This window comes from Piliocolobus tephrosceles, chromosome 3 (assembly GCF_002776525.5).
Source record: "Piliocolobus tephrosceles isolate RC106 chromosome 3, ASM277652v3, whole genome shotgun sequence".
NCBI classification, from domain to species: domain Eukaryota; kingdom Metazoa; phylum Chordata; class Mammalia; order Primates; family Cercopithecidae; genus Piliocolobus; species Piliocolobus tephrosceles.
Window position 1 is genome coordinate 148,119,086 of NC_045436.1, and position 11,518 is coordinate 148,130,603.

An 11,518-nucleotide genomic window follows, 5' to 3' on the forward strand; every position below is an offset into this window, starting at 1 on the left:
AAAATAGGTTGAACCTACTAGTACCAGTGGATCTCAAGCTTTTTTAACAAGCACCTCTTAATACAAGATAAATGTGAATGGAGATGCCTGTTCTGAAACATCCAGTGCAAGCATAAAATGTCTTAGATTGGCCAGGTGCGTTGGCTTATGATTATAATCCTGGCATTTTGGGAGGCCAAGGCAAGAGGATTGCTTGAGGCCAGGAATTTGCGGCTGCAGTGAGCTGTGGATTGCACCATTGCACTTCAGCCTGGGTGATGGAGCAAGAACCTGTATCTAAAAATAAAAAACATAGACATGGATTTTAATTTTTTTTTTTTTTTTTTTTTTTTGAGACAGAGTCTCGCTCTATCTCCCAGGCTGTAGTGCAGTGGCGCAATCTCAGTTCACTGCAAGCTCCGCCACCTGGGTTCATGCCATTCCCCTGCCTCAGCCTCCCGAGTAGCTGGGACCACAGGTGCTCGCCACCTGATTTTCATTTTTAATTATGCAAATTATGCATCATGGTTTACAATATTCTCATTATGATATTAAAATAAGATTTTGCATTTCTAGTCGGTAGGTTTACTTGACTTTCCAAACGTACATTGTCAAATAAAATTGATCCTCCACGGACGAAGCAGCTCCATGTTGACCCCTTGGCTTCACATTTGCCTGACCCATCCCTGGGGTCAGAGAAAGTCAGTTTATACTCCAGCCTGAGAACTAAAAAGCCCTAAAAGGGGTTGGAGAGCCAGGCTTAGTGACTCACGCCTGTAGTTCCTCCAGTGACTCAGGAGGCTGAGGTAGGAGGATTGCTTGAGCCCAGGAGGTCGAGGCTGCAGTGAGCAGTATCTTGCCACTGCACTCCAGCCTGGGTGTCAGAGCAAGACTCTGGCTCAAAAAAAAAAAAAAAGAAAGAAAAAAGAAAAAGAAAAAGACGGGTGGCAACCAGAGACCAGAGCTTTGTCTCTGAATGTTCAAGTGACTTTTCACACTCATAGTTAGGACTGTCGATCAGGTGTGACCACAGTCCCAGTATTTCCACTCTTCTGGAAGTTGAAAGTTTGTCCCCATTCCTGTTGCCCTCTCTGACTACCATGCTGGTTGACTTGAGGAAGATGTCACCTGTGAAGCCAGGGAAGCCAATCAGGCAACGAAAGAGTGGGCAAGGGGAATCTCTCCCACAAAACTGGCTTCCAGGGGCCTTCCAAGCTAAGTGTGCAACTGATAGCCAATCAGATGTAGGGCCCTATTGGAGGTTTTAGGAAAACACCTCAAATGAGAGGTCATTGATTCCCCAATCCCAATGCTAGGTGACACCCCAGACCAGTTAAGTCAGAACTCAGGGAGTGGCATCCAGGCTTAGAATTTATTAAACCTCCCAGGTGATTCCAATGTGCCAACAGATTTGTGAGTCAGTGAGCGAGATCACTGTGGTTCTCAACCTGGCTGCACAGGACAGTCACCTGAGGAGGTTTTTATACCTACGGTGGGGGAGCCACGCCCCAGCCCCATAGATCAGAATCTCCTGGGTTTGAGGCTGGGCATCAGAATGGCCCTTAGACTCGGGAAGGGAGACAGCCTATCCTGGCCTGTGCCCTGGGGCACCTTCCTTGAAATTTTCCAGGTTGCACATCCATGCCTACACCTGCAGGAACTGTCAGAATCGTCCCTGGGGGCACCCTGAGCGAGGATCAGGATGCAGGTACCCACAGAGCTTGGTGACTCGTGCCTTTGCAATCGTCACAACTAGGAAGGCGGCCTGGGCCTCTCCCACTGCCCAGAGCAATGTTTCTTGCATGAGAGATGAGGCCACCAGTGGTGCTGATTTGGGGCAATTCACTTACATGGCATATAGGGCATGTTCAGGGCCCTGGCTACAGACCATCCACCGCAGACCCCACTTGAGTCACATGCATGGATTGTGCATGGCTCTCAAGCTCCGTGCTGGGACCCTCCTAAGGTCCTCCACGCTGAGCAGTAGGGGCTGCGACATTAGCTGTGCATGCCTGATTGCGGCCACCCAGGCCAGCCACCCATGCCTGCTGCAGGCTCCACAGTCTTCCCAGGGTGGCCGTCCAGTCCATTGCTCCTAAAGGCAAACAGACCCTGTGGGTCAGTGTACTCTCATCTCCCGGAGATGTGGTGATGTCCCACAGTCGCTGTCAGTCTCAGGCCATGCCTGAGGACGGTAGACAGTTGCAGGAAGAGACCTGCTCTTCTCACTCTTTCCACAAGCCACTACCCTGCAGGCTGGTGGCACTGCCTGGCAGGCAGGAATGCAGTCCCTATGGAAAGATACCACATTTCAGGAAGGTAGTAATTACTGCCTGATGGCTTCAGAACATGGCTGAAAGGTAGATTAGTCTGTTCTATGCTGCTAATAAAGACATGCCTGAGACTGGGTAGTTTGTAAAGGAAAGAGGTTTAATGGACTCACAGTTCCACATGACTGGGGAGGCCTCACAATCACGGTGGAAAGCAAGGAGGAGCAAGTCAAGTCTTATATGGACGGCGGCAGGCAAAGAGAGCTTGTGCAGGGAAACTCCCCTTTATAAAACCATCAGAGCTCATGAGACTTTTTCACTATCATAAGAATAGCATGGGAAAGACCCGCCCCCATGATTCAATTATCTCCCACAGGGTCCCTCCCACAACACGTGGGAATTATGGGAGCTACAATTCAAGATGAGATTTGGGTGGGGACACAGCCAAACCATAACAATATCCTACATTTGTGCTAGAAAACTTTAAAGAGTAAGTTTCACATCACCAGAAAAGAATTATCCTTCACACTTTCTTGCATACTGGGAAAGACTTGCATTTTCTCTTCACCAAGGGGAAGCACCTTTAAGAGACCTTTGAGAGCTGATATTCACCTCGAGCACACCAGATGAGACAGTTCACCCTGAACAATGAAACAACCCTCAAACTAACAGTATTGAGGCAAAGCAGAAACAAAATCTATTCTTTCAATACAAACCGTTCTGAAGAGCCCTGGCATTGTAATAACAGTGTTGCTACTTTTCTCTTACAGTAGGAGATACAAAATTAATCAGGAATGGTGCATTTGATGATAAAGAACAGGAGGAGATTCTGTCTGGACCCCACAGAGAACCTCTATGTGCACTAACTGGACAATACATCAACACATAAGTAATTCTCTTCTACCCATTCTAATTTTTCTTCAGTGCATCACTATACTTCATATGGGCCCATACATTTTGTCATGCATTTTCTAATCAACTTATTTTTATAGATAAGTGCCCCAGCAAGCAATGTGTACCCACGGCCCTGCACATGCTAGGGGAAATCCCATTGGGCATCTTGGGTATTTCTTTCAAAATCTTCCAGGTGATTTCCATTTTGTACCCAGGGTTGTCAGTCCCTATTCCAGAAGTGAGAAGGTGGATGTCCATATGTCAACCAGCTGGTTTCAGCCAGCAACAGAGAAGGGCTGCAGGGAGTGTTATAGGTGGGACTGTATCCCCCTGACATTCATACGTTGAAGTCCTAACTCCCAGTAGCTCAGACGGTGACCTCATTTGGAAATAGAGTCACTGCAGATGTACAGATGCTCCTCAACTTACAATGAGGTTACAGCCTGATAATCCCATCGTAGGTTTAAAATACTGTTTGTTTGTTTTTTTTTTTTTTGAGACGGAGTCTCGCTCTGTCGCCCAGGCTGGAGTGCAGTGGCCGGATCTCAGCTCACTGCAAGCTCCGCCTCCCAGGTTCACACCATTCTCCTGCCTCAGCCTCCCGAGTAGCTGGGACTACAGGCACCCGCCACCACGCCTGGCTAGTTTTTTATATTTTTTTAGTAGAGACAGGGTTTCACCGTGTTAGCCAGGATGGTCTCGATCTCCTGACCTCGTGATCCGCCCGTCTGGGCCTCCCAAAGTGCTGGGATTACAGGCTTGAACCACCGCGCCTGGCCTAAAATATTGTTAAGTCAAAAATGCATTTAATATACCTAATCTACTGGATGCCATAGTTGAGTCTACCTTAAACACTCTCAGAACACTTACATTAGTCTACACTGCAGCAAAATCACCTAACACAAAGCCTATTTTATAATAATGTGTTAAATATCTCACATAATTTATTGAATATTGAACTGAATGTATGTCACTTCCATATAATCATAAAGCAGAAATATTGTAAGTGGAACCATTGTTAGGTGGGGGACTATCTGTAATTCATTTCAAGATGGGATCATACTGGAGTAGGGTGACTTCTAATCCAATATGACTGGTGGTGTTCTTACAAAAGGAGGAAATATGCACATGCAGACATGCACACATGGAGAATGCCAGGTGAACATGAAGACAGAGGTCAGGGTGATGTGTCTACAAGTAAGAACCACCAAAGATGGCAGTAAATCATCAGAAGCTAGGAAAGAGGCCTCGAACAGGTCATTCCTTCACCGCTCTCAGAAGGAACCAACCCCTCTGCCACCTTGTTCTCCAGACTCCTGGCCTCCAGAATGGAGACAATACATTTCTCTTGTTAAATCACCCAGTTTGCTGTACTTCGTTTCATCAGCCCTAGCAAACTAATGCAAGAGAGGCTCCTCAAATGCGCCCAATGGAAGTTCAATACACAAAGGTGAAAAATGAGTTTTAAAAATAAATGAACGGAAACTTTCTGGGTGGCAAAAGAATTGGAAAGCATTGGAAATTATTTCCCTGAGTGGCTCTTTTTTAATGCACTTAACACTGCTGCAGGAAGCATCATCCGTCTCCCCAATGAACATCCTCCATCTGCGGATTGCTAGTGAGAAAATAACTGGCCCGATTTATGTAAGTTCCTAGAATCCTTTTCATTCCTTTGCTCATTTCAACCTGTCAGGCCAAGGAGAGATAATTGCATTAAATCACCTGGCAATTTAAATGTTCCGCTTTGTAGTGTCAAAGGAGTCTTTTTCTTTAATCAATGAAAAACCTGAGGTCTCTCTGGCAAACAGTAAAGCCTTACAATTAAGATCCCACAGGGAGCTGGATTTAACAGGAGAGATTCTGGGTGCAAAGAGAAGCTTCTCATGGATCCTAATCAGGCTCCCTGCTGGAGGAACCCGGAGATGCCCCATGGGTCCCGGACAACTGTGGCCTGTGTGTCTCCCACTGGACACTAAGTCCCTTGAGGGGGAGGACTCTGCCCCTCCCATCTTACCACAGGGCCCTGTTTTCATGATTGTGTAATTGAATCCTCTTCCCTAACCCCGCCTTGGGCCCAGAGATTGTGCTTCCTTGCCTGATTACTGTACAAGAGGCGGAAACAAGCATCTTAATCAGACATTCATGGCACACAAGCCAGTTAAAAAGGGTCACACAAACCAGTTAAAAAGATGACAAATAGAAATTTAGTTAAGGTCAGTAAAGGGAAATGGGGGTCGGACCTAGAAATAAATTTTTCTTTTTTCTTTCTTTCTTTCTTTTTTATTTTCGTGTTTATATTTTTGAGACGGGATATTGCTGTCGCCCAGGCTGGAGTGCAGTGGTGTGATCATAACTCACTGTAACTTTGACCATCCAGGCTCAAGTGTTCCTCCCGCCTCAGTCTCCCAAATAGCTGGGACTACAGGACACACCACCACACTTGTCTAATTTTTTATTTTATTTTTTTGTGTGTGTGGAGATGAGGTTTCACTATGTTGCCTAGGCAGGTCTTGAATTCCTGGCCTCAGGTGACACTCCCACCTTGGCCTCCCAAACTGCTGGGACTACAAACATGAACCACCATGCTCAGCCTAAATTTTTCTTTTTGAGAATGTAAATAGAGCTGAGAAATTCTTCGACTCTTTTGACCAATGGAAATAATTTTCTGATTGAAGAGCTTGAGACTCACCCATCTTCCTGTGTAAGACTTTAGTGGATCTAGAGAGCTTTAGATAAGTCCCTTTTAAAATAAATGCAAAAAAAAAAAAGAATTAGTATCTTCCATCGTGACAGTTCTTTTCGAGTCCCTTCCTACTCCAAGGACTTTTCAGTGGATGGATTTGGAGGGGCAAAAACATACTGCAACCTGAATTTGATTGATCGATCCCAGGCCAGTTGTATTTTCTAGCTCTCTGGCGGGCTGCCTGCCGGATCAACCGCTTGTCCACTAGTTCGCTAAAAATGCCTTTGTTCAAAAAGTCGCAAACACCTAGTGCCATTTTAAGGTGAGCCCTAGCTCCCCTACTGGCTGCCTGAATCTCTGCTGTTGAGAGGAAGTTTGACGTCATTCTTCCATTCTGAAGTCCCAGATTTGAATCCCAGCTTCTTCTGTTGTGCAAATTATTGACTAAGACTTGGTTTCCCCGTCCCTAAATGGGGATGATAGAAGTGATGGATTCTTGTGAGGATTAAATGGGAGAGTGACTGCAAAGATCCTGATCTACTACAGCAGGCGATCAATAAAAGAGCGTCCACCCCTCCTGTCTGATCTGCAGCTCAGCTGAGGCTATGAACCTCCTCCCTCCTCCATATGAAAAGGAGAAGGGGAGAGAATCTGTGTCTTCAGTTCCCTCTGCCCTGATCCCTTTGTAGCGGCGCTGAGCTTAGGCTCCTGTGCTATAATTTCTGACTGGGGAGCTAGTGCTGATAGTGAATGAAAAGGTCAGAAGACTGGCCCTTTTCATCTTAAGGAATCAAATAAAGGAGAATCCGCATGCTGGATTTTAATTCCAATCAGTAAACATCTGTTGATCAAAGACCCATGTCAGTCCTATGCTGGAGACTGAGAATCAAGAAATGAGGAAGATTTGGCCCCTTGCTCCCAGCCTGTCTACATCTCAGTGTGCAGTCATTCTAGTGAAGTCAGTTCTAGATACAAGAACTAACTCAGCAATGTCCTGGTGCTAATTTAACTGAAATTCACAAGTGCTGTTCAAATACAAGTTTGGGACTTTGAGGGGATGTATGTATTGGCTCCAAAGAAAGTTCATGGTAAATGTCTTTCCATACATCCATTTTCCAAGGAAATTGTAATGATTCTATGTTATGTTATTTTGGGTCATTTTAATTTTAATAAAAATACTTCTGTATGAAGGAAAAACACATGATTGTTTCTTGACTCCTTTTTTTTTTTTTTTTTTTTTTTTGAGATAGAGTCTTGCTCTGTTACCCAGGCTGGAATACAGTGGCACAATCTTAGCTCACTGCAAGCTCCGTCTCCTGGGTTCAAGCGATTCTTCTGCCTCAGCCTCCTGAGTAGCTGGGATTACAGTCGTGTGCCACCACGCCTGGCTAAGTTTTTGTGTTTTAGTAGAGGTGGAGTTTCACCATGTTGGTCAGGCTGGTTTCGAATTCCTGACTTGATGATCCGCCCACCTCAGCCTCCCAAAGTGCTGGGATTACAGGCGTGAGCCACCGTACCTGGCCTGTTTCTTGTCTCTTAATTCATAAACCTCATTGGCCTTCATTTGTAACAATATAAATTAGAAGTGACTTTTTTTAGTTACTAAACAAAGCCAACTATATTTCCATTTAAATAATTTGACAAAATAGTTTTTAAGTCCTGGAGAAGAATCTGTTCTCTAATTGGCTAATTAAAACACACTTAATCTAATAAAGTAGATCCTCTATGGACCTTCTGTACTAGAGAAAACTTTATTAGTCCGAGTTGAGCTACAGGATAAACTTAGAGGTAATAAACTGCATTGGGGGAAAGAAATCGAACATGCTGTAAGTGGGAACTTCCACTTATCTACACTGATCCCTCAGTTGACGCCAGGAACTGTATTCACGAAGAAGCCTCAAAACTTTTGACCTGTAGCTACCATCACCAGTTGGGAAAACCAGATTTCCTCCCTGGATGGCTAGTGATGTTTTTCATTTGGGAAGATAGCATTTGCCTTCTGCTCCTTCTTGCAGCCAAGGTCAAACCGATCTTGTCTGATGCATCCTCTTTTGTCCAGCTGCATCCCACTGAAAACTGAGACCATTTTGGCCAGCTAGCTTTTCCTAGGCCAGCAAAGGGAGCTCAGTGCAGAACAGAGAATGACACTGTCTGACCATCCTCCCAAGTAGCTCTCCCCGGGGAATCCCGGAAGTGCAGTGGACACAAGAGTGGATCACAATCTTGGTCCTGGTGCCCACAAGTAAGAACATGCTACTTAGAGAGTCACATATATGAGCTATGTGTGTATGGATCCGCAAAGGTGCAGCCATGAATATCTCCCTCTATTTTCAAGAAAGAAACCTCAATTGAGGCCAAAAAAGATTTCCTTAGACCCTAGAGGTCTCTACGGAACTTTGCTTTAATTAGATCAGAATAGTTTGTATTTAACCTGTCAAATGGATAGATGATAGGCAAATGATAGATTAGGTTGATTGATTGATTTAGAAGTCAGACAGATCTAAGATTATATCAATTCCTGGCCAAAGGAGCCCTGTTAAGGTACTAAGTTTCCTTAAATCTTAGTTTACTTGTCTGTAAAATGGGTTTGCTTACTTCTCCAGGTGGTTTTGAGACATGAATGAACCTGTGTCTGTAAAGTGCTTATTAAGTGACTGACATAAAGTAAGCCTCAACAAACAGGAACTATTATCAACTCACTGTTATTGAAGAATAGTTAATTTGGGGCATCAGGAGTTCAGAACAGTAAGGAGACAGACTGGACTCATGGAAAGGTTCGGATACACATCCTTGTAAATTGATACTTTCCACAACAGTGCACAGTTTTAGTGGGATCAGTCACCTGGTGGTCAGATGTGTACAAGTCACGGAGGGTGAGACAGTTCTGCTCAGGAACCCAGGAACCCAGCCAGATTTCCTGGTTCAAAAATCCCATCTGTGAAACTCTATCCAGGTGGGAAACTCTTCTGGTCAAGTCTCCTCGAGCCACGGTTCATTATCAGGTTATTTCTCTGGGTCACACTGAGGTCATCTCCTTAATTAATGCAACAGCCAAGGGACGCTAGGCCCAGGAATTTAGCTGCGCAGCCTTTGCCTGAAAGTCTGTAATAACACCTCATCTTTGTTGAACACTTACTATGTGCCAGGCACCATGCAAACAGCCTGATGTGCATTCATTTATTTAATCCTCTAATGGCTGTCTGGAGGAGCAGCTACAGTAATCCCCATTTAAAGATGCAGAATCGCAGGCTTGTCAAAGCCAGTCATTCATCCAAGATCACAGCTAGGAAGTGGTGGAGCCAACATTCCAGGTCTTTCTAACTCAAGTGCCTGAGCTGTTACCACCAGGATATACTTCGCAGAAAACCATTAATCCTACATTTTTCTCCCATGTCACATGTGTTTATATTGCATCTGAGAACAAAAGGCAGTTTAAAATTCTCCCTTTTCTCACCTGCTGAAGAACAGCACAGCCTATGGCCGGCCACTACTCAGGCCCTACCTTGCTCCAAGTTTTCCAGAATACTCCTCAAATACTCTTTATATCCCATCATTGTTTACCCCAATTCCTGCTCAGGATTTTTTCTGGCCTTTCCAAAAAAAACCGCAATTTAGCAATTAGTTTAAATCACTCTTAACTAAGAATCCTCGTTTCAGGGGCACCTGGTTGGAGCAAGAGTGCCACCTGGTGGAAGATTCGGGTCACTGCCAGCACACATTTCTTGGGCAAGGGTGGGCAGGCTGGACCTGAGCAGTGCTCCCACTGCCTGGAAATATTCCTGGACAGTTACAAGAACTAACTCAGCAATGCCTGGGTACCAGTTTTACTGCAATTCACAAGTGTTGTTCAAATACAAGTTTGGGACTTTGAGGGGATGCATTTCTTGGCTCCAAAGAAAGCCCAGGATGGAGATTAGGATAAAGTAAGTGAGGCAGAGTCTTGTAAATACGGGAGTACATCCTGTCTTTACTTAAAATTGTAACGTTTTATTTAGTATGATTTTTTTTTTTTTTGCATTTTTATTTTTTAAAACTGCATTAAAATGTTATTTTTCTTGATTACTGAGTTTTGGGTATCCTCTTGCATTTCATACCCACAACAAATGTCTCACTTGCCTTCCCCTAGGACTAGCCCTACCAAAGCCTCTGAAAAAGGATTTCGCTTCCTTTCAAAGCTCTGCTGATAAGGAAGTGACCCCTGGCTCCTGTCACATTCCCACACATCTGTCTCCACTCTTCCCCCATCTGAGAATGGTCTTGGTCCACTTCTATCATCACCGCGCCCCCTCCTGCTCTACTTAATACACCAACCCCAGTCGAAAGAAAGTACACAAACCGGCATATACACTCGAGTCTAACAAGTGAATAAATGGAAAAAAAAAAAGGCCAGTGTGCCAAACAAACCTCACCGCAGGTTACTGCTCCTTTGGCAGGCAACTAACAAGCCAAGCTACAAAGCTGCTTCTGCTTTTCCCAGGTCCAGGACCACCGAGTCACAAGAAGTCAGGGCAAAGGGCACTTGTCAACACTCTGTTCTCACCCAGCCTTGGCCACAGCCCATGAAAGGTCAGCCTAATATTTCTTCCTCAGCAGTGTCCAAACTTAATGCCAACAACAGGCCAGGTCGCCATAAAGCTCTATATCTGAGCTGTGTTATTCCAGTCCCCTGGTTCACAGCCTAAGACTGGTGAGAGGTCTTTACCTGCAATGCATGAGTGGGCATGGAGGGTTGCGAGCATGTTTCTGGAAACCTCAGAAATTTTATGCAAATTATGTGCATTTTCTGGGAAGATGGTTTATTGTTTTCCTCCCATTTTCCAAGGAGACTTTGACTCTATAAAAGGTAAGAATCACAACAGTGTTAATGAAGTCTTCAGCCTTTATCAAAGGTCTATGTGAGAAATAGCAACAAGAAATACCTTCCTCTGCGTGGCCTGGTAAAAACAAGCATCAGTGGCCTGCTCTGTGGTATATAAACAGTGTTGGGCCACCCCAATGCAAAGACCCAAGTGTTTCTTAGTGTAAAGACAAAGGGAGACTTTTTCTCTCTTGATAAACTGGAATCTCACCTGGATATAGAACAGGATAATCGATGTTTCCTTCTCTGCCTTTTGCTGCCTCCTTAAACTCTTTTTCATCCTCACCACGGCTCTCAGACAAAGTTCTTTTCTGCAAGCTCTAGACTTTCCTCTGAAATACCCTTTCACCATTTGGGCATCCTTACTCATCCTGCAAGACCTGGCCCTTGTGTCAGTCTTCTCCACACTTCCAGACAGGGCTGAGCACAGTACACACACTTCTGGTCTTAAGCAGATTGTTTTTCTAGAATGATCTGCATATGTATCTATCTTCCTCACAAGACTGTGAGCCCAGGAGCGCAGGAAATCCAGTCTTATTGGTTTTGGTACCCTCGGCACCTAGCACAGAGTCAGTGTGTAAAAACAAAGTTTCAGCGAGAGGATAAATCAATCCATGAATGAATGAACAAATACCTACAATATGTGTTTTCTAAAACATTCTTGGACTTTTTCAACAATGTGTGAGCCTCAGTAATAACGATTGACAGGCAGAGCAGACAGACTTCCCCACTGCCCCCAATGCCTTCATTTCCCAGATAAGGAAAGTGAGGTTGCAACAGACACCAGCGGCACCGAGCCCAGCAGCTCCTCCAAGAGCCACACCCAGACCAGCT